The sequence below is a fragment of the Vulpes lagopus genome, chromosome 8, assembly GCF_018345385.1.
Source record: "Vulpes lagopus strain Blue_001 chromosome 8, ASM1834538v1, whole genome shotgun sequence".
In the NCBI taxonomy this organism is placed as follows: domain Eukaryota; kingdom Metazoa; phylum Chordata; class Mammalia; order Carnivora; family Canidae; genus Vulpes; species Vulpes lagopus.
In genome coordinates this window covers 54,503,112-54,527,969 of record NC_054831.1, presented here as the reverse complement: position 1 = coordinate 54,527,969, position 24,858 = coordinate 54,503,112, and the positions used below count along the sequence as shown (strand labels likewise).

General features: G+C 38.1%; 1 long non-coding RNA gene across 1 annotated transcript; it reads right to left on the bottom strand.

Annotated features, from left to right (window-relative positions):
* Positions 1-1,875: 1,875 nt before the first annotated feature.
* Positions 1,876-8,737, bottom strand: LOC121497614. Its single transcript, XR_005989525.1, has 3 exons — positions 8,688-8,737; positions 3,081-3,189; positions 1,876-1,911 (listed from the first exon to the last, which is right to left on the bottom strand). It is a non-coding gene; the product is annotated as an uncharacterized LOC121497614 (long non-coding RNA).
* Positions 8,738-24,858: the final 16,121 nt, after the last annotated feature.

Sequence of the window (24,858 nt, the reverse complement as noted above, 5' to 3'; positions counted from 1 at the left end):
AAAACTATGAATTAAATGTGAATAAGATTTCAGACATGTAAAATCTCAAAATTTGCCCTTTTAAAGAAGCTACATATTATGAATTGAACGTTTGTGTCCAGCACTCAGAATTCATATTTGAAGCCCTAATTCCCCAATGTACTAGTACTTAGAATGAGGCCTTTGGGAGATGATTAGGTTTAGATGAGATCCTGAGGGTGGAGCCCCCACAGTGGGATTAGTGTAATAAGAAGAGGAAGACAGGAATGCGCTCTCCCCCTTTCCTTCTCCCTACTTCCTATGTGAGGTCACAGTAGAAAGGCAGCCATAGGCAAACCAAGAAGAGGGCCCTCACCAAAAACCAAATCTGCTAGCCCTTGATCTTCGACCTCCAGCCTGCAGAACTGTGGGAAATGAATGTTTGTTGTTTAAGCCACCCAGTCGGCGGTATTTTATCACAGAAGCCCAAACTAAAACATTACCCCGGTATGTGCTCTACAGTGATGACGGACTGTACCAAGAAAGAGGGAGACAGTGGCATTCAGCAAATAAGGACTCCATCCCAGGAAATAAGGCAGGGAATTCCCAGAGAGCTTTCAAAGGCTCCAGAGGGATGTGTACAGAGTATCTGACTATTTGGGAGGATTAACCAGGCAGAAACTGGTTTTGAGAAGCATTTTGTAGAGTTGCTCAACTGTACAGTAAGACTTCACCAAGGACTCAAGGAAACATGCAATTTTTTTTAACAGAGTCAATTATTAACTCCAAGAAAAACAAAAATTACATAAAAGGCTAGCCTGACTCCTATGAAATTGCCATTTTCATAAGTCAAAATGAATAAATATTGAGTGGCTTAACCTGGCATAATCAGAGGGAATTACTTAGCTACCTAGTGATCAGCATTTACTTACTTAAAATTTTGAAAAAAAAATCAGCATGTTGATTTAAACAAAAATTGTAATATAATTATGTGAGGGATAGAAGGGAATAGAAAATGACTAAAATTCCTAATTATCATGATTGGAAGTCAGAACAATGCATAATGTCTAAAATGGATGATCAGTAAGGAAAGAGCAGAAAACAAATTCAGAGGATTAAATGTTTGACTAGAGCTGACTTTTAAATTATGTGCATGTATAGCTGTGATCAACATAGACTTTTTTTAAAAAAAGAAATGATCATCTCATAGTTGAGCTAAGATAAATACATCAGTACCTCCCACCACAGGACAGAAAAAGTTACATCTCATACCCCAAGGGCCTCATGCTAGAAAGTTCAGAGGCAGGAGAGAGCCCCCACAGCACCCCAACTGCACCCCAGGCCAATTCCACAACCCATTCAAGCCTCAGCAGCTCTACTCCTCATCATAACTTGGCCATAATCCAGCAAAGTGGTTTTTCTATTGAACTGGGAAGATTTCTCTGATGGATTGAAGGTTGTCATAAGACCACTTCTAATGGCTGAGGTCAAGTGATACTTCACCTTAATTCCATCTCTGAATGAAAGATGCTTCCCACCTTTAGGGAAGATAGTTGGCTGCCATTCTGAAGATTGAAGAAGTTCATCAATACAGTAGGTAATTCCCCCTTATTATTCATGGTTTCCTTTTCTGCTGTTTCAGTTCTCTATGGTCAACTTCATTCCAGAAGTAGATGATCCTCCTCCTGAGGTATGGTGGGAAGGTCAGTAGTAGTCTGACACTACATCATTCACCTTACTTCATCTCATCACACAGGCATTTTATCAGCTCACTTCATGTTGAGAAGGGTGAGTATAGTACAATAAGGTATTTTGAGAGAAGTCACCTGGGTAGCTCAGTTGTTGAGTGTCTGCAGGTCTTGATCCCAGGGTCCTGGGATTGAGTCCCGCATCAGGCTACCTTCAAGGAGCCTGCTTCTCCCTCTGCCTATGTCTCTGCTTCTGTATATATGTCTATAATAAAAAAAAAAAAACCTTTTTTTTAAAAAATATATATTTTGAGAGAGAGAGGGAGCCTATGTTCACATAACTTTTATCTCAAGATATTGTTCTATTTTGTTATTAGTTATTGTTAATATTTTACAGTAACAAATTTATAAATTAAACATTATCACAGGTGTGTATGTATAGGAAAGAACATGTGTATTTGAGGTTTGGTATTATCCTCAGTTGCAGGCACCTATCGGGGTGTTGGAATGTATCCAGCACAGATAATGGGGAACTACTGTAATGAATGATCTTCCTTTAAATAATTCCTGCAACACCCACCAGAGGAGGCAGGCTTTTCCCCAAGTATAGGAAACTAAGTTTTTGATATTTTGGATGTAAGGTATGAGGATGGTAGATCAGTTTCCTCTGAGGTATTGGAAGGTGGACTAGATGCATGTTGCCCCAGATCACTGGGCAAACCCTTTGCTCCAGCCAGGGAGGTCTGCTTTCTGTTTCTGAGCATACTACACTGGTCTTGCCGCTTACCTCTCCATTCTGACTATGCTGCTTGCCCTGCCTGGAGTGCCTTCCCCTTCTGTTTCCTTACCTAAATATTTCACTTTCTGTAGGAGATTTTGTAACACCATGGCTTCAGTCTTTAGATTTTATCAGACCTGGGTTTACAAGGACAAATCCCTTAAAATCCTAGAGCTTCAATTTCCTCCTTCATAAAATGGGAATAATAACTCGAGCTACATCATTTGGTTATTCTGTTGGGTAATATATGTGTTGTATCCAGGAAGAGCTCGACAAACAGCAGCCACTTTTAAGTAAATCTTACTTTATAGAAGTTGAAGATGAGAACAAACCTTAGGGAGACCATTCTTTCTTTTGTAGATTAAGAAATTGAAGCCCAGAGGTTTAAATGATTCACCCAGTACAACTGGCCCTAGAGTCAGGTGCAATGGCACCCAGTGCACCCTCTGCTTCTCACCATGTAGTGCTGCTCCTTCTTCATGAAGAAACCTCTATTCATTTCATGTCACAGGAGCATCCTTTCTCTGCAATCTGAGCATACCAACTATATCACTCTGAATAATTTAATTATTCTTTGTATATGCATATGCATCTTCCCAGATTGATCCAAAGTTCCTTAAGAGTATGAGGTGACATTAAGGCCATATCTGATGTACCTTTGCATCCTCCCACAGTGCCTAGGTAAGGCTATCAGTTGAAAGAACAACAGTAAGCTCTTCCTGTTCCTGAGAAAGCAAAGCTGTGAAATCACTCTGAGAACAGAATCTGGAAAAAAAAAAAAAAAAGAGAACAGAATCTGGTTTCTCCATTTCCTCAAGGTCAAGTCTAAGCCAATTTCTCTGTAACATCATGTGCCATTTTGAAAGGTTCATTCAATACATTGAAACAACATGGAGATAGTTTCCTTCCTTAGAAACCAATTTTGGTGGTTCTCTTCGGCTTTTTGTATTCACATATCATGGAAGGTACCACCACTATGGCTCCTGTGTCTCTTCTGGCAATCACAGTGACTGTTATTATACTAAGTCTTTCAGAACTCTATTTTTAGAAACATTGAATTCCAGTGCTACTTGCATGATCTTTCTGCAGAGTCTTCTATGTCCACATCTTATCCACATCTTAGGTTAAAAGAAGAAAGCTTAGAAGCCTACCAGAAAATGGCATTTCTACATTGGTGCAGAGAGATAGCACGAGGAAGATAAAGGTTCAAAGGTAGATTTGTGTCAAACATGCAGAAGCCATATGAACAGAAAGGCCAACTCAAGAGGCCAGAGTGGGCCATTGGCCAGACTTCACCAATCTCCTTAAAACTTACTTGGAAAATGAATTATTTTACCTGCTGGTCCAAAGCTATTTATCTGGGAAAAAAAATATCTTTTTACAGTGCTATGATTTCTCTATAGCCATTTTTCAGCAGGAGTAAATAATTTACCATGTTAGTGTTTTTAAAAAACTATTATCTCCACAAACTGCTTTCTGTTAGTTCCTTATATATGTAATGATTGGGCAGTAGAGTGGAATGCTTTAGTGCATGGACTCCGGCCACACAAATGTGCATTCAACTCTTAGCTCCAATGCTTACTCCTGAGGAGAGCTTAAACAGTTAATTAATCTCTCAAATATTCAGTTAATTCATCTATAAAATAGAAATATTAATAGCACCTACTTCATAGAGTTGTGAGAACTAAAGGTGATAGTAAGGCCATAACACAGTTTCTTGCACATAGTGAGCATGGGATAAATAGCATCGTGATGCCATTTGAAGGTGATGGTAATGATGATTTTCCTTCGAAAAACAGACTGATACAATCTACCATTGGTAAGGCATGTGCTCCAAGATGTATTTCTAGCCATGGTGGTAGCAATAGTGATTCCCGCTGAGTTATTTCCACCTTCTTTATCCAGTAACTACGCTTGTACATGTTCACCAGAGAATCATTGGCAGGAGTGAAAGAGTCATAGTGACCCAACACAAAACAGCATACCATCATGCCTAATTGACATCCATTCTTTTTAGCTTAATTCCTATTTTACTTACCTCACAAAGCAACTTCACTGTGATAGACTGGATAAGTCATCACGGAATAATGGGTAAGCCATAGGTAATAAGTACATGTATGCCAGTTCTAGGCTTTACACACTCTATTAAAAGACAATTTTTTCCATAAAAATATTGACTCATATGAAATTTTCATTCCCTTTGATCCATACCTGTAAATTTAGCTTAAAGAAATTATTACAAAGAAAATAGTTGAATGCATGAAAATATTTCCAGCAGGAGCATTAATAATCATGAGGAACTTGTAAAGAGCATATAAACCTAAAAATTTTAGATTAGGGAAATTATGAAATATTGTTTGATGGAATTGTATGCAACAATTAAACTGACTGTACATAAAATGGAATAGTCAGGATGCAATATTAAGATGCAGGAATCAATTGTATTTCTATACACTTGCAATGAACAATCCAAAACTGAAACTTAAAAAAGTAACTCCATAAGGAACAAAGGATGTCCCTTCTCACTACTCCTTTTCAACATCCAGGAAGTCCAAGAAATGCAATAAGATAAAAAAGAAAATAAAAGATATATAGGTTAAGCAGGAGGAAATAAAACTGTTTTATAGATGACATGATGGTCTACATAGAAAATACAGAAGAATCAATAACAAAAAAACTCCTGAAACTAATAACTATAGCAAAGTTGTAAGATACAAGATTAATATAGAAAAGTCCATTGCTTTTCTTTATACCAGCAATGAACAAATGGAATTTGAAAATAAAAACAATACATTCACATTATCATCCTTAAAATAAAATAATTAGATTTAAATTTTAAAAATACATATAAGATCTATATGAGAAAAACTAGAAAACTCTGATTAAAGACATCAAAGAATAAATAAATGGAGAGATATTCTATGTTCATGAACAAGAAAACTCAAGATCATCAAGATGTCTGTTCTTCCCAAATTGATCTATGGAGTCAATGCCATTTTAGTAAAAATCTCAACAAGTTATGTTGTGGATATTGATGAACTAGTTCTAAACTTTATATGGATAGGCAAAAGATTCAGAGTAGCCAACACAATATTGAAGAACAAAGTTGGATGACTATCACTACCTAACTTTAAGACTTACTATAAAGCTATAATAATCAAGACAGTCTAGTATTGGTGAAAGAATAGAAAAAGGATCGATGGGATAGAAGAGAGATCCCAGAAATAGACCCACATATATAGAGTCAACTGTTCCTTAACAGAAGACTAAAGGCAATACAGTGGAGCAAGGATAGTATTTTCAACAAATGATGCTGGAATAATTGGATATTCAATGCAAAAAAAATAATAATCTAGATATGTGTCATGCCCTTATACCTTTTCCAAAAATTAACTCAAAATAGATCATAGTCTTAAATATAAAGTGCAAAATTATAACATTAGGGAAAAACCTAGGTGGTCTTGAGTATGGTGATGACTTTTCAGATACAACAGCAAAGGCCCAGCCCATGAAAGAAATTATTCATAAGATGGATCTCATCAAAATTAAAAATGTCTTCTCTGAGAAAGACACTGTCAAGAGGATAAAAAGACAATCCACAGTCTGGGAGAAAATATCTGCAAAAGACATGATAAAGTACATGAAAAGATGCCAACACCATATGTCATCAGGAAATTGCAAATTACAGTAATAGAGAGAGACTACTATACACCTATTAGAACAGCCAAAATTGAGGACAGTGACACACAAAATGTTGATAAAAGTATGGAACAACAGTAACTCATTCATTGCTAGTAGAAATGCAAAATGGAACAGATGCTTTGGAAGACAGTTAAACAATTTCTTACAAAATTAAGCATAATCTTACCATACAATCCAGCAATTGCACTTCTTGGTATTTATCTAAAGGAGTTGAAAACAAAAGCCTTTATATGATATTTATACATCTTTATTTGTAATTTCCAAAACGTGGGAGTAATTAAGAAGTCCTTCAGTTGCTGACTGAATAAATAAATTATGGTATATGTGGTAATTTAGACAATAGAATATTATTTAGCGGTAAAAAGAAGTAAACTATCAAGCCCTGAAAAGACACAGAGGAACCTTAATGCATCTTACTAAGTGAAGAATGTTAATCTGTAAAAGCCACATACTATATAATCCCAACTCTATGGCATTCTGGAAAAGGAAAAAGTATGAAGACAGTAAAAATATCTGTGCTTGCCAGTAGTGGGGGTTTGGGGGGGGGATGCATAAGCAGAATACAGAGGATTTGGGAGGCAGTGAAAATACTCTGCATGATAGTACAATAATGAATATATGTCATTATATATATGTACAAACCTATAAAATGCACAAGAGTGAGCCCTAATGTAAACCAGACTTTGGTAATTATGATGTGTTGATAAGGTTCATAGATTGTAACAAATAAGGATTCTGATGTAAGATGTCATTAGTGGGGGAGGCTGTGCATGTGGAGGAGTGGGAGGTATATTCGAACCCTTTCTACTTTCTGTTCAATTTTACTGTGAACCTAAAACTACTCTAAAATACAAAGTCTATTAAAAACAATTTCTATATACCATAGTATCAGAAAGAATAAAATATTTAGGAACAAATCTAACAAAAGAAGTTAAAAACTTACATTCTGGAAATTACAAACTATCACTGAAAAAAAATTAAAGACAACCTAAATAAGTGGGAAGATAGTCCATGTTCATGGATTGGAAGATACTTGTTAAGATGGCAATACTGCCCAAGTCCATGTATACATTTAATGCAATCCCCAGATGCCTTATATTTTTTTTTGCTGAATTGACAAAATGATTATAATATGGAAATGCAAGGAACTTAAAATAGCCAAAATAATTTTGAAAAAGCAGAACAAATTTGGAAGACTCACACTCACACTACCCAATTTCACAATTTACCACAAACTTACAGTAACCAAGATAATGAGGTACTAGAATAAGGACAGATATATAGATCAACAGAATAGAATTGAAAGTCCAAAAATAAACCCATATATTTACAGTCAAGTTTTGAAAAAAGTACCAACACAATTCAAAGAGGGAAGAAACAGTCTTTTTAAATAAATAGTGCTCAGGGAACTGGAATTCACACACACAAAAAGAATGAAATCAGACTCCTTCCTTATACTATCCCCAAAATTAACTCAAACTGAATCATAGGCCTAGATATAAAAACCAGAATTATAAGACTCTGTGTAGAAAATATACCAATCTTCATGACCTTGTGTTAAACAGGGATTTCTAAAATATAACACCAAAGAAAAAATAAACTAGGCTTTGTCAAAATTAAAAACTTTTGTGCTTCAAGAAACACCATCAAGAAAGTGATAGGATAACTCAAGAATGGGAGAAAATATTTGCAAATCCTACATCTGCTAGGGGACTTGTATCCAGAGCACATCAAGAACTCTTAGGATTTGGGCAGCCTGGGTGGCTCAGCGGTTTAGCAGCACCTTCAGCCCAGAGTGTGGTGCTGGAGACCTGGGATCAAGTCCGATGTCAGGCTTCCAGCATGGAGCCTGCTTCTCCCTCTGCCTGTGTCTGTGCCTCTGTGTGTGTGTGTGTGTGTGTGTGTGTGTGTGTGTGTGTGTGACACTCATGAATAAATAAATTAAATCTTAAAAAAAAAGAACTCTTAGGATTCAATTATAAACAAAGATGATCCAAATAAAGAATGGACGAAGGCTCTGAAGAGACATTTTTCCAAAGATGTTTTGGGCCAACAAGCCCCAAAAAAGATACTTAACATTAGTAGCCATCAGGAAAATGCAAATCAAAACTACAGGGAAGTACCATTTCACACCGCTGGGATGACTAGAATCAAAAGATAAAGATTTTTTTTTTAAAGATTTTTATTTATTTATTTGAAAGAGAGAGAGAGGGACAGTAGGGAGGGAGGTGTAGAGGGAGAGGGAGAAGCAGACTCCCTGCTGAGCAAGGAGCCCAATGTGGGGCTTAACCCAAGGACCTCAAGATCATGACCTGAGCTGAAGGCAGGTGCTTAACCAACTGAGCCACTCGGGTATCCCTGTTTTTGTTGTTTTTTTAAATAAATGCTATTTTCAGCTGGCCAAGAGGTGGAAGAAGAGGGGATACTATTTTTTTACCCTCTTTTTATTGTTCCAATAAAAATGGGAAGCATTGGGCTGTAAAGCAGAAAAGGGGTTACGGCTGTCCTACTTTGTGATTTACTTCTGGGTACTCAACAACCACACTGGGCATCCTACTTACCAAACCTTACCCAAGAGGGCCTTCTTTGCTTCCTTGGTTCCTTCTTTCCTTCTTTCTTTATTCTTTTCCTTCTGCTTACCTGCCTGCCTTCCTGAATAAGTGACTTTTGAGCCTCTGCCATGAGGCCTTGTGCTTTGTCCTGACCTATAAAAAACGGAGTTAATCATTCCCAGACCCACACCATCTGCATGAATCCATAGCCCTATGCTCCAAGCACACAGGATCATGACATAATCATATTTTTTTGTGCTTCTGATCTGCCAGAGTCTTTGGGATACACTTCTTTTCCCTTTCTCAGCCTACCAAAGTCCTGCTTGTCTTTCAGGGCATGGCTTTAAAACCACCTCTTCCATGAAGTCTTCTCTGGTTTCCCCTATCAAAATTACTTCTTCCTTATATTTACATTCCTTAGTAACTTTGCTGGTATCATTTGCTCAATCACTTTATTTTATTATTTTATCTTTTATGAATATGTGTTAATAAAATTTTATTAAATCATATGTATTTAGGTTCTAATTTTTCTGGTTTATCACTGTATTCATATCAAATTTTTTAAATGATGTAAAATCATTTGAGATTTACTTATCAGTTTGCTGTGACATACCCAAGTTTATTTTTTCAATTTGAGTGTAGAGTTTCTATGACCCAGAATATTGTCTATCTTGGTGAATAGTCCAAGTGTACTTTGATCTTATTTTTGGTCATTTACTTTATTCTGTTTGTTATCATAATTTATCATGTAAATGTCTTTGACTCTCATTAGGTATTAAGTTCCTTGAAAGTAGAGACTTCATCTTGTTGATTTTTTTGTTCCCCAAAACCGATCATAGTGCCAGACGCACAGAAGATGCCCGATAAATGTTGTACAATTGTCCTGCTGTTGTATCCTTAATACTTTTTGCCTGAATATTAAACATGTCCCAGTGTCCGAATATTTATTCCTGTTAAGAGCCACATGAACTGCGTTCTTACTTCTGAATTTTTTTAAAAAACAGAAGTTGAAAAATTAAAATCCCAAAATGAAATTCCAATTTCTCAAAATCGTCTGGTACATAAGAAAAAGTTATTTCCTATAATAGCTCAGCAAATGACTGACATAGAGGTGTTTGGGAATTAGGGGAAGGAGGAGACACTCGAATAATTACAATGAAGAAACAACCTAAGATAAATGAAAGTAGCCTCCAAGACTTTCTTGTGGGTGATTATCAATGTACACTTAACCAAGTATCAGTCTATGGTGAAGCGTTATTACCAATTTGTTGACTTCTGTGGGAGAAAAAAGAGAGAAAATATGGCTTTTCGTTTGGTCTTTTGACAAGTCGTTCAGGACTAGAGGGACAGAGAATTCTCTCTCTCTCCCTGGCAGCAGGGCAGTCCTGGGCTAGGTCAGTGGGGACCACACTACGGGCCAGCGGGGTGAACCGGGAAACCCAAGCACAGAGGGCTCCAGCCGAGTGAGCACACTGCCACCTCCTGGTCGGGAGAGATAATGCCGCTCTCCGGTCCTGACCTCCGTGACCGGAAAAACCAGGGGAGGGGGGCCCAGGCAGAGGCCCGCGGGTGAGGCCTGTCTCCAAGGCACAGGGGCAGCAAAGAAGTCGGGGCCATAGCTATGCGGCTCTGAGGGAAGTCTTACCAGCTACCCTTCGTGTACTCTGAGGCACTCTTCTAGCAGGAAACCAAACAGATCAAAGTTCTAGCTTTGGTCTTAAACTGCAATGTGGAGACAGACAACGAACAAAATAAATATGCAGATTATTTATGGGGAAGAAGGTACTAGTGCTTAGGGCAAGACATAACCAAGGAAGGGAGAATAGAGAACGCTGGCTGGTGGCGGAGCAAGAAGTACTGCAATTTTAGTAGGGGGTCAGAAAAGGCCTCCCTACAGCCTAGAGGAAAGGCTGTGTCCCCGGCGGTTTGGGCCAGGGACAGCAGCAGATCAAGAGGAAGCCTGCAGGGTGAGGAAGCTGGTCCTCCAAGGTGGTCCCAGGTGTCTCCTGGAGGCAAGCGGGACACAGGAGCTCCAGAAAGCCCAGCTGTGGGCTGTGAACGGGGGAATCAGTACCACACTTTGGCCCAGAAGTCCCCTAGACTGAGATGAGACACTCTGCTTGGGTTCTGACAAGCCACATAATCTAAACAATGCTAGGCCTCTCTAAGCCTCATTCTCTTTATAAAAAAGGGATCAGAGTTCATATCATCATGGTGTTTTTGAGATAAGTACGTTAAATAAGATTAAAAAAAAAACCTCATTGTTCCTGCTGGGTAAATCATAGCATTCTTTAAAATGAACTCTACTCAACAAACATGTTCTCATCACACTCTCTCTTTCTTCCAGGGAAAGGAAAGTGATTGATGGGGACTCCAGAAATATCAGTCCTCAGCCCTCCAGCTGCATGAGTTCTCCAGCTCATTTCCCTGGGAAAACTCTTGCTAAGGAAAGCCTGCTAAACTGAAGGTCCATGCCAACCCGAAGCTGAAGGGATGCCAAGCTCTGGCTGGTGGGAGCACGTACCAGATGCTGTATGTAACTTGCGCTTTGGGGCAACTTGTGCCTGGCCTAACTGTCTCACTTGGGGCCAGAGCTTGTGGCATAGCAATTGATTAGACTTTTCCCAGACTTCCTTAGAATTGAGTTTCACTAACTTGGGTCTATTTTCCATTACACATTGTATACACTCTGACATAACTCCTTACTTAAAAGATGGAGATTTTACATAGATGGTAGCAACGTTGGGCTTCTTTGCTTCTGTGATCCCTGGCATATACTGAGCCATATCATGACAAGCCACCATGCCATCTTCAGCAGGCTATCCAAATCCAGTTAGCAAGCCTCCTTTCAAGCAAGGGGTACTTTGAGTCTAATGTCTGCATTAGTAAGAGGTACACATTCTGGTGACTCCCAAACACAAAGACTCTTGCATGGATTTTGCTCCTGTCCCCTTCGCAGAAAGGGACGGAGAGTTCTCACACTAAAATCAGAGGTACTGTCTTCCCATTCAGACTCTCCATTAAATGAACAGGAGGCCCTGCATTTATCTGATAATTGGGGATTGGGGAGATAGGTCCATTCCAGATGAGGCCACTTAAAATGAGATAAAAATGTCCTGGTACAAATGGACTAAAACATGATAGGAAATCACTTAAAAAGGGGAAAAAAAAATCTCAGTAGTCACTTCTTGGGGATTCTAGGGAACCAACTCACTTTTATTTAACTATGAATAAAAGGAAATAATTGAGTATTTATTCTGTATTCCTTATATAAACTGTCCCTCGGGGAAACCAAATAGTTGATGAGGGTAACTTCCAGAAGTATTGTGTCTAAGATATGAAGAAACAATGACAGCACACCATCATGTTGCAAATCCATAATGATCTTGATGGACCTAAGTGATGACTATCTATGGCTCACAAGAATCAACCAGGCGGATGTGCTTCGAAGGGTCTCATTCCACCTGTGAACCATTCTTGCCAAAATATCAAAATGGTATTTATGGATTGATGGTGGGATTGATGGGGGGCAGAGAGAGAGAGAGAGAGAACCTAGCCAACTACTATGCCACAAGCTCTGGTCCCAATCTGATCAAACTTCTAGATCTAACCAATTTATAGAATACACATGAGACAAAAAGACGTGATAAACATCACCACAGCAAGCAGTGAGGAAAATCAGCCTATGAGGAATTCTGCAGGACAAACATCCAGTTTCTTCAACAACAGCACAAATTGTCGTGAGGGAGGGAGAAGAGAAGGATGAAGTGGTGGGAAGTGGGGGGCAGAGAGAGAGAGAGAGAGAGAAAGGAAGCTTCGGGTTAAAAGAAGTTTAAGAAACTTTTTTATTTGGATCATGATTCAAACAATCTGCAAAATTTTATACTTATGAGACAGAGAAATGTACACATTCAGGATATTTGCAGACATTCAGCTATTATAGTTAATTTTAAAAATGTGATTATGGCATTATTTATTTATTTATTTATTTATTTATTTATGAGAAGACCGGCTGTGCACATCTAGTATATGGTGTTAAAAGTCGGGATGGCCACTGCTTTGCAGAGAATTAGTGGCTGGAAGGGAGTCTCCCAGGAGCTGGTGACATTGTATCCTTGACCTACATGCTTTTTTTTTTTTTTTAAGATTTTATTTACTCATTCATGAGACACACACACACACACACAGAGAGAGAGAGAGAGAGGCAGAAACACGGCAGAGGGAGAAGCAGGCTCCACGCAGGGAGCCCAACATGGTACTCAACCTACATGCTGACTAAACTGAATTTTAAATTTGAGAAAATTTACAAGCTGTATTTTGAATGACTTGGGCACTCTCCTCTATATATTTTCATTTGGATTCAATAAAGGCTTTTAAAAAAAAAAACTGGCCATGAGTTAATAATTGATCTAGCTCAGTAATAGGCACATAGGAGTTTCTTATAGAATTATCTATGTTTCTGGTTTAGATTTTCTATCATAAACTAAAATCATTGTGGTCAATAGACCAAAACTAAGATTCAACTCAAGCTTTTTCTTGAGAAACAAAACTAACTAAACCAAAACCAAGTTTATCCAACATTTCACATGGCGCAGGTTAAAATTGCATCCATGCACCAATTCTTAGAAGGAACAAAGTGAATCCTGAGTAGATCAATGACAACTTTCTCGGGCACTGAGTTTCAGAATGAATCTATATAAAGTGGATCACGTTTTGTTCCATTACAGTGCTTCATCAGCTTCCCCAGGGGCCTCCCCTAATCCTTTGATAAGTAAAATCACACTCTGCCCGGGCCCAGCATGTGGCATCATTCTTACTGGGTTTCTCTCCTGTTGTTGACTGCTTGAGTTCTGCTATAGCCTCATTGTCAATGACGTAGCAGATGTTCTGAGCTATTCTCCAGCATCTATTTCAACACTTTCATGAAATCCCACCTCTTTTGCAAGATTTGAAATTCACTGTGCAGTAACATGCAGTCTGTTTGTGCTGTTGCCATTCAGAAGCTAATCACATCAGTCAACACAGAAAGGATGACTAACAAAACAATGGCCAGAGATCTGCTTCTTCATTTTAGATAAAAAACACAATATACTACATAAACACAATATACAATATACTGCATACAACTTACAACGTACTATATACCACAAACAGCGCACTATATACAATAGACTACAATGTAGCGAGAAGAAATGGGGAGTGATGATTTAACACTGAGTTACTGCATTGTGGCCAGTACATTAGTGACTGTTTTCATGCTAGTTAGCTTGGATTTCCCTCAATAAATTGGCAAATGAGGGCCTTCAGATAGTGACTAGTCCTGTAGCAAGGACTCCTGTAGGGTAATAACCAATCATTCCTGACATAAGGAAGTGTTGAAGAATTCCCTGACATTTTTTGAAGCATCCCAAAAAAGACTTACATACATCACATATCCCATATTAAACAAGTGGAAACATCCTTCCTAGACCCTGCAATCCCATCCCCTCAAACTACATGCCCCACTCATCACAACGCAAAGCACAAAATGACCCCATAGCCACCTGCATGTCTCTCCGTAGAGGGGCATTCAGCAGACCAGATTTTTTTATTTGAGTTTTATTTGAGTTATTTGACCAAAGCATCAGTATGTTCCTTCTGGACACAGACAGTGCTCTCCCCATGACAAGCTTCGGCCAATACTATTCTCTTCACCCTGGATGTATAAAAGAAAACTGACAAGCTATTTAACATAGGTGAATGGCATAATTGTGAGAACCTTGTACCTTCTTCTCTCTGTGGTGTTTAAATGACCTATAATATAGACATATATCTAAAACATGTTACCTTTTTTTAAAAAAACGTAACAACATATTAAATAGTTGTTTCTATTTATTAAATAGTGAATTTCTATTTATTAAATAGTGAAATAACATTTTAAATAGTTATTTCAACTATATTAAATAGTTTAACATTTTAAATTTTTTTAAAAAGTTGCATTGAGCATGAAAAGTTAGTATTTGTTTAATAATGTCAGTGAAGCTGACTTTTTACCTAAAAGTTCTATTTTATAGAGAAAAATGAATACTTTTTTCTTTATCTCAAAGCGAAGACGTACAAAAGGTTTTTATATTTATTTTGTTTTCACCATCTATTAACAATTGTATGATCCATTGTTTGATTTTTCTCACATCATTTTTGGGAAAATGTTATTTAACAAGAATTCTGGTAAATGGAGTAGAATTGGCCAAAGGGCAGTTTGTAATCAGCGCATTGCTTATGTAATCAGCAGGGTTTTAACAATTCAGGAAGGAGCTTCCTGCCCTTTGTTTAATTAAAACAGCTTCTCTTGAAAAAAAAAACAACAACAACAACAACAAAAAATCCTCTTTCCTGACTAGTATTTACATGAAGAAATGCCCATGTTAAAAGAGGCAGCAATCTGTAGAGCAGCATCATTAAGCCAGCTACATGTTACATCGTGCCAATGACCATTGTCAACAGGGAGCATGAGAGCTATCCTATCCTTGAAAAGATAGTAAAGCCTGTCTTGGCCATGATGATCAGGAAGTGAGGTTTGGTGTGATAATAGCTTCTGGGAAATTGACTCTGGGCTGTGTATCTATCACTTGCCCTAAATCAACAAATTTGCAATCAATTGTGTCATATTGTCACTGTACCTGGCAAATCTTGATTCTCTTCCTCATCTTCCAGCCAAAATCTTTACCTGACAAAAGAATTAAGAGGATGGGGCCAAAAAGGCAAATTCATTGAACCAGTGCTCTGTCCAACAACCCGACACAATGACTAATAGTTCTACTCTGGTGTGCAGTGTCCTGCAGAAGGTTGTAGAGGTCTCTTTCATTGCTGATGGTTACCTGGGCCTCTTCCTGTGCACCTGTGTCAGAACTCTACCATCTGGCTCCAAACCAGATGCCCAGAAGTCACCCTTAGCCCTTCCTCCCTTACCTCCCACACTCAATTAATTTCAAGTTCTGCCAGCTTAGCCTTCTAAACTTTTCTTAGTTTATCTCTTCTTTTCATTATTGCCCCTTGGACATTGCAGTTCTTCTCAGTTTTTATGTACAGATAATTCTTTGCAGCTAATTAAGCTAAAGAAATCTGGGAATAAAGGTTGGAACAAAGGTTAACCAAGTTCTTGGCCTAGTAACAAAAAAACAAGAAGTTGGCACTACTCTCTTTTAGTTCCTCACTTTCTATTAGGTGTAGCCTCCAGTGGCCTTGCCCTTCCAAAACCATTAGATCTTCAGCATTACTCCTTTAATGAAATCTTCCACTGGCTCACTCTGTATTACAAGATGAAGTCTGCTCCTTGACATGGGGCTCTCCAGCCTCCTGCTCTGGCCAGACACTCTAACCATCCTTCTTCTCATCTTTCTCACACTCTATGCTCTCTGTGCACACTGCTGTGGTTGCTGTGTCTCAGCCTGTATGCTGCCTCCAACACCTCATTCACATCCCATATGCTTCCCATGGAAATCTCCTATTTGTAATTTACAACTGAACCCCAATTTCTCTTCCTTCAGGCCTTTCCTTATTCAGGCACACCCCCAAACACACCCACAGTCCTCTGAACCCCTGTAGTACCTGTGTGTGTCTATTATTATACTGAGCATATCTAATTAATATTACTCTTCAATCATCATCAAGCTTTTTCTTACTGAGTATTTAGTGATTAGATGCATTAATGTCAAAGAAGAACCACAATGACATTAAAGTTTTGGCCAAAAGATACAAGATTTTTTAGATAGAAAAGATGATCAAAGAGACACTTCAACATTGCAGCATAGGAAGATGCTGAACTTACTCTTCCCACAGACACTACAAATCTACAGCTATATATGGAATAATTTCTTCTGAAGAAGTCCTAGAAACTAGATGAACAGTGCCTCCGCAATGAGGAATAAAGAGTCACAGTGAGATGAGTAAAAGAGGCAAAAACACCACCTTATGCATGGTGATCCACAATTGGGAAGGATCCCCAGAATATGAAGCTTTTCCCTGAGGAGCAGGAAGTGTGTCCCCATATCAGGCACCATAGCCCTTGGGTCCTGAACTTGTGAGATGAGACCCCAAAATGTAAAACCAATGGAGATTATGTCCAGGGGGACCATAAAATTGTAGAGAACAGGGAGCCTGTCCTTAAAGGGCTGGTGTACAGACTCCTTAGTGTGAAAAGCACCTAGTCCATATGTGAAGAAGACTCACTAATTAAAGTGACTGCCAGAGAGACAAGAACCTGCTAGAACTCCCTTCAGAGAAGGAAGTATTGCCAGCTGCCACTTTTGTGATCTCACTCTACCTTGCTAATGCTGGGGCTGGTAGGTACCATTTTGGCAATCTTCTTCTAATCTGCTAGTACAGGAGGGTGTGCACCACTTTCCTCACACCACAGCCACACCACAGCCAGACAGAAATGTACCCCACCTCCAACGTGTTACAGTTGCACCACGGCCAGGCAATTGCTGAGTCCCACCCCCACCCAAGACACACCACCCACGTGGGCTCACCATAGCTAGCAGACATTTCCAGCCCACACAAGGGACACCCTTGTAGTGCCTGGTGGCCAGGGGAATTGAGTTTCTGGGCCTCATGGATCATCTTCTATGCAAGGCCATGCCTTCTATACTGGGAGAAGTAACTATTCATCTAATGTAGGCAAACACAGAGAATCAAGCAAATGAAGAGACAGAGGAATATGTTCCTAATGAAAGAATAAGAATAATATGTTTTTTAAAAAACCTTAATGAAATTGATATAAATAATCTACTTGAAAAAGAGTTCAAAGTAATGGTCATAATGGTGCTTACTGAACTAGGGAGAAGAATGGAGGAAAACAACTGTAAGAACTCAAACAAAAGGTCAGAAAATATAAGTACCAAGCAGAAGTCACAGAGCTGAAGAATACAATAACCGAACTGAAAACACACTAGAAGGTTTCAACAGCAGACTGGATGAAGCAGAAGAAGAGATAAATGAACTGGAAGACTAAATAAGGGAACTCACCCAAATAGAGGAGGGGAAAGAAAAGATTTAAAGTGAACCTATCTTAAGGCACTTGTAGGGCAACATCAAGCTGAATGATGCCTACATTATAGGGGTTGCCAAAGGAGAAGAGAGACAGAGAGAGCCAAAAAAAACTTATTTGAAGAAATAATGGCTGAAGACTTTCCTAATCTGGCAAGAAAACAGACAAACAGGTCCAGGAATCCCAAAAAAACTCCACATGATGAACCCAAAGAGATCCACACCAACACACATTATAATTGAAATGTCAAAAGTTAAAGAGAGAATCTTAGAAGCAGCAAGGAAAAAAACGTTGGTATGTAAAGAGGAAGCCGCATAAGCCTATCAGCAGATTTTCTGGCAGAAACTATGCAAGCTAGAAGAAGTGGCATGATATTTTCGAAGTGCTGAAAGGAAAAAACTTCCAACCTAGAACATTTTCCCCAGCAAGATTACCACTCAAAAGAGGAGAAATAGAGAGTTTGGGGGTAAGCAAAAGCTAAAGGCAATTTTCACAAAATCAACCTTACAAGAAATTAAAGGACTTCTTAAACTGAAAAGAAATAGCTCTAAATTAGTGATGAGGAAAATAAATAAATAAATAAATAAATAAATAAATAAATAAATAACAAGAAAATATACAAAAGTAACAATATCACTGGAAAAGGTAAATATATAGCGAAGGTAGTGGATGAATCACTTAAAAAGCTAGTGTGAAAAAAAAGCTAGTGTGAAGGTTAAAAAACAAAAGTAATAAAAGTAAAACTGTAATAATTTGTTAAGGAATAAATAAAATTAAAAGGATGTAAAATGTAACATCAAAAACCTGAAAACCTAAAACATGGCAGGGAAATAAAATTTTTTTTAAATGAATCTTCAATGAGGGATACTTTCTTATGATATATTTAAAGGATGATTGATGAGTAAATGGGTTATAGCTAGCAATTTTCCTATCATGCAATTTTGATTTTTTTTCATATTGCCAATCTCTGTTATACAGAAGGCAGGGTTCTATATAGAGATTTATGTAAATGGTATTTACAATTTCAGATGATTATTATAAAAATATATATTTAATTCTTGGGAGGAAATCAAGATAAATATTAAGAAATCTAGAGAAATATCTTCTTTCCTAATTAAGGGACATCTTTAAGAAATTGAAAAGAAGAAGTACTAGAACTACAGAATAGAAGAACTACAAGAGTGTCCACAAAGCAAAGGGAATTTCAACATTCTGGTATTACCCCAAGTGGAGGAAGGAATTTGTGCAGTTAAAATATGTAAAAAGTAGAAGTCACTGAAAGAGAAACTAAGAAGAAGAAAAGGGACAAAATAGCAGGACAGGAAATGTCAGAAATAAAGCTGAAGTGACTAAGGACCAGTTTCACCCAGTTTTTAAAAAAATCAATCTTTGTGTTAAAATAGGATATTGGCAGGTGCTCTGTTGAGTCTTTGAAAATTCTGAGTGGCTGGGGGGTTTCTTTCAATTCTATTGCTGATTTCTTCCACACTGACATCAACTGTGATCTTCTCAATGGCAAGATGTCCCATTAGTTGTATTATTTATCTGTTGCTATGTAACAAAGTACCCCAGAATTTAGTAAGTTATTGTTCAAGATTCTCTGGTTGGCAACTTGGGCTGGGCTTAGCTAGGTAGGTCTTCTGCTAGTCCCACCTCATGTCACTCAGAGGTCCCCAATCATCTGATAGACTGCTTGAGATGACTGATCCAAGATGATTTCATGTCTGGAAGTTGGTGCTGGCTGTTCCTCTCCATATATTCTCTTATTATTGAGGAGACCAGCCCAGACTTCTTTATGGAAGTCTCAGGTGGTAAGAAAGACCAAACTCCAATGCATAAGTACTTTTGAACCAACCAATGTCATGTGTGCTAATGTTCCATGAACCAAAGCAAGTCACATGCCTGTTTAAAGGGGGTTAGGGGCAAACACACACTATCTCTTGAGGCAAGGAGCAGAAAAGTCACATTGCATGGGGTATATGCAAAGGAAGAGGAGAAAGTTGGGACCATAAACAATTTACCTCAAATATTAATTTATTTCTGAGGGTTCTGCAAATGTTCAACATGCCAGTAGAATTTATGTCTGATGCTTCCAGAAGTCAGGGCAACCCACTGGAGGACAAAAAGGAAATCAAATGAGCAAAGATCTGAGATCAAGATTTTATCCGTGGTTTGAAACCTATCTCCTGTTCATTCCATATTTGCACTGATCATGTCACTTTCCGTTTGAAAATTATCCTCTGGATCCCTGTTTCTGTAGTAGTAAGCCCAAATTCCTTGCCATGGCATTCAAAGCCCTACACTGTTTTCCCTACTTGACTATGGTTTATTATTTACAGTAAGCTAGTTGATTTATATTTAGTAAATACACAGTAAGCTATTAGATTTAATATATAATGAGTCAAAGACATTAGAAAATATTTCTTGCTCACTTAAAAATATTGGTGGTGAAATATTTTTAGGGAAGCCTTCTTTCACAAAATCATTAAGGTTGCCAGGGTGATAGAGTCTCTGCTCTCTTCAAACTTGTCTTTTATAGTCCCCTGAGAGGTATTCTCATTCCAACTATCTGGAAGGAGGTGGAACATGGGAGAGCATGCATGGAAAGTTTTAATGGGTCAGACTTGGAGTGATGCACATCACTTCTGCTTAATTCCATTAGAACTCAGTCACACGGCTACCAAAATAAAGCCAGATTATCCCACTTCTAAATCATTCATTACTTCCCTACATCTTGGTGTCAAGTGCTCTTCTTGTTCTTTCCAACTGATAAACTCACACTTATTAAGATCTAGCTTTAATGTCACTTTCCCTGTGAAACTATTCCCAACAGCAGAAAGTTATTTATTCTTTATACTTATGCCCATCAAAGCACCAAATGTACTGATAAATGAGTTGTATCACTAAAAGTATCCATTAACTACACCTAAATAGAATATAAATTCTTTCCAGTGGTTAGATTCAATATTCAACATCGTTATAGGGAATTGCACAAGTTAGTGTCTAAAGCACAAAATTGTTGAGTGAATAAATGCAGTTGTAGTTTCCAATTCAGGTCCTCAGGTAAATCATAAGAACTCCCTTCGGTGCGTTCCCATTCAGTGCTATTCCAGACTATCCCAAGTCATAGGAGTAATCACAGAAGACTTGAAACTACCATTTTTACATTATGACAAAACTATACCTCATACTTTTTCTTCATTTTTTTTATATTTTGGAGACCCTAGAGATGAAGAAGAAAAGATGAGCTCTGTAATAGACAAACAAAAGTTTAGTAGTGAGCCTGAGACCACAGAACCATTTTAATTATACATATTCCCTCATCAAAAAGAAGCAAAAGTGTGTACCCTGGTAAAACACAAATTAAATGCTAAAACACAAATTAAAATATTTACATTTTTTCCTATCATCTTAGCAAATATTTAAAAAATATCATTGCTGGAAATTTCTCATTGCTGAGATATTTTCCCTATCAATTTAACAAAGCTTTAAACAAGTTTTAAGGCTTAGCACACAAAGATGTGTTGAGATAGGCACTGCCATAGTCTTCAGATAGAAGTAGAAGCATAGTATACCAAAAGAAACAATTTGGCAGTGTATAGCAAAAAAATAAAAATTCATATCTTCTGCTAGAAGATTCTATTTTTAGAAATATATACTAAATAAATAAGCAAAGATATCAGCAAAAAATAAAAGCACACTTATTCATTATAATATTCCTTATAATACAACAAAAAGAAATAGTCTAAATGTATAGGTTTAAAAACACATAAACTTTTAAAAGATTAAAAAATACACAGAATGCAAATAACAAAGAGTCCATATTGATATAGACAATGGAATAGCAAATAATTGGGAGAAGAGGCAAATCTATGCAGAAGGAGCCCAAATAATTTTATATAAATACTCCATTTTCAAGGAGGCACTCCTGAAGTGTGGACTCCGCAGAGTGGCTTCCTTCCAAGGAGAACCATGTGGAGACGAGGGTCACTTTACAGGGGAGAAACCTGACCAAGGCTACTTCAGTCAGCTGATACAAGTGAGCATCAACAGTGATTAATTACGTTGATAGAATGTGCCCCTGATATGATGTGATGAAAATTGTTCTCTACTTGAGTGGTCTTTTTTTTTTTTTTTTGACAAGTTACAGAAATTGACCTTTATTTGCTGTACTAAAGTCTGTTTAACTTTTGATACAAAGTTAGGTTTTAGTACAGAAAATCCCAGTCTGTCAGAACAGTACATGTGCACACTGTACCATCACAGTCCCGCTCGGGCCCTGGCTCAGAGACACAGCCCCGAAGGCGCCAGGCAGGCCCTCAGCCAGCCCACCATCTGTGTTGGTGGTCCGAGCTAGAGCGGGGCGTGTATCTGTGAAATGAAGGGCAGAGCTGAGGACTCAGACATATCTCTGTGAACACCTGTGCAAGAAAATAAGATCCCTTTAAAAAAAAAAAAAAAAAGTCAGCTAAACTACAATCAAGTGTCTAGAATTACAAAGAACCCAAAACCCATAGTTCCAGTCCAGCCATGAGAAAAAAATATCAAACAAATCCCGAAAGAGAAATATTCTACAAAGAGACTAACCAGTACTCCTCAAAATTGTCAAAGTCATCAAAAGCAAGGAAAGTCTGGGACTGCCATAGCCCAGAGAAGCCTAAGGAGACATGACAAATAAACATAATGTAGTATCTTGGATGGGATCTCGAAAGAGAGAAGAGATTTATGACAAAAACTAAGAAAATATGAATAAAGCACAAACTTTAGTTAATACTAATGTGTAAATATTCATTAGTTAATTATAATAAATGTTCCATATTAATGTCAGATGTTCATAATAGGGAAAATTTGGTGCAAGGTATTGGGAACTCTCTGTACTGCCTTCTCAATTTTTCTATAAATCTAAGACTCTTCTAAAAAAAAGCCTGTCTTTTAAACTGTATTAAAAATCCACAGAATGGAGTATAATTAATATACACCCTAATATGTGGCCTACAAGTTAAGGTCACATCTCTTTTAATTATTCAAATTAAAGTTATTCCTAGTGTGCATGTGGTTACCACAAAATTATCTTTTCCTTCCTTATTTTCCCCCACCTTAGAAACAAAAACTGGGGAAATCTGACCAGCTCAGAGGGCCATGTTGACTGAAGAGTTCCATTGCAGCCACACAGGATCATTGCTGGCAAGGGCTGGTCCCACAGTCGAGCACCATTCTGACCACTGGCTCCACTGTGCCTGGCACTGTGACCACCACTAGCAGCCCGGGGTTGTGTGGATATTGACAATTCCCATGCTGCCTTCATTGTGTATGAAGAGGTCATGTCAGGCATAATGACATTAGTAATAACAGTAATGATAACATTATTAAACTCAACATTTATTGAGTGCCAGACACTGTTATAAGCACTTTGTGTATATTAACTCATTGAATCCTCACACCATCCTAAGGAAAGGCCTATTTTATTGTGTGCCCATGGTGATGTTTGGGAGTTTGTTATAAAATCAAACATAAACCTTTTAACCCAGCAATTTCGCTCTTACTTATTTACCCAAGGAAAACAAAAATTTACATTTATACCAAACCATGTACACGAACACTTATACGAGCATTATTCATACCAGTAAGAAACTGGAAACCACCCAAATTTGTTTCAATGGGAGAATGGATAAACATAAGTATATCTGTACAATGGCATATACTCAGCAATATAGAAAAACCAACTATTGATACTCACACAACTTGATTTCACTCTCTGCATGATCATGATGTTGTTTAACATGCTCCTCTGAGTTTAACAAACTCCTCTGAGTTTCCCATAAACAGGTATTTAGATTAGTTGTTGAGATTTTGAAGAGACACAAATTCACTTTTTTAACACGACTATTTCATAAGTTCTTCTACTAGGAGTAATAGTATTACTGGTGGTCTCTCTTTTGTGAGGTTAGCACCATTGATGATCATTACTTAGATATATTAATTCACTAAGGATTTGAAAAATGAGGAGATTCTAATTCTGTCTTCCCTTCTGGAATACTTCTGCAAAGAAAAAAATTCCCTTCATTGGTTATCTGATCAACCACAGGCACAGATAAATGTTTAATAGGGATTGCACAGCTTAGTGCAAAAAAAATTTTAGTACAAATATGCATTACTTTTGTAGTAAGAGAAACAACACATATATTTTTAAGCCATGAAGGCAGAAGGGATGCTGGGGATCCCAGCCTCTATTCTGGACATTTATAATGATGTGAACTGCTACATCACCAGGCCAGATCTCTAGGCTAACACACATGATAAGGTGCCTCATTGCTTGTGATGGAAGCGTGGTCCCATCTGAGGTCCAGAGGAATTCCAGGCAATGCTGCTCAAGGCATGACATCTGGCTGCCAACATTCCTGCTGTCCCTCCCAGGCCCCTAATCATTAATCATAGCCTGTGATCATAGCCTCCAGCAGGTTCATGGTCTCTTTCAGAGAACCAAGCACTCCTGCCTGTCCCAGAAACCTGACCATGTGGAGCCTTACTGCTTTACCAGCCATGTGTCTGAATAAAGGAAGAGTATTCTATAGATGGCCCCACTTCCACAGGTAGAAAGAGGCAGTTAGGCTTCTTTTGCACAGAAAGAACAGAGAAGAGTTTGGTGAGTTTTCCGAATATCCATGCTGGTCAGAGCAGGTTTGCACCAGCCAGACTCTTAATAATTCTGATGTTCGTTCTGGGAGCTGGGATATGCTACTCATGCATGCAGAGCTGGGAGCAAACTCAGAAAAGAGCACAATTTCTTGAAGCATCATAAAATCCCCAAATAGGGCTTTATGATGTGATGTATTTTCCCAAACAGTCCATGAAAGACACCCCAAGGGAGAGAGAAGCTGCAATCCCTGGAAGGGACTACAAGAGTTTCATTCTGAGTTCCAGCTGGAAGAGTAAAAAGGCAATGAAGTCACCTGTGAAACTCCTGGGAGTTTCTAGAATTGGAGAAAAAAATGTTTCACCTGAAACTGTGTGTTTTCTTTAGTTCACAATTTCAAAATGCTTTGGAGAACTTAAAGGGGAACTTCCTGTAGCTCTTTGGGTCAGAAATGGGAATGTGCTAGGGGTGACTAATAACTCTCAGTGTCCTGACCTCTGGGACACTAAAATGTCTAA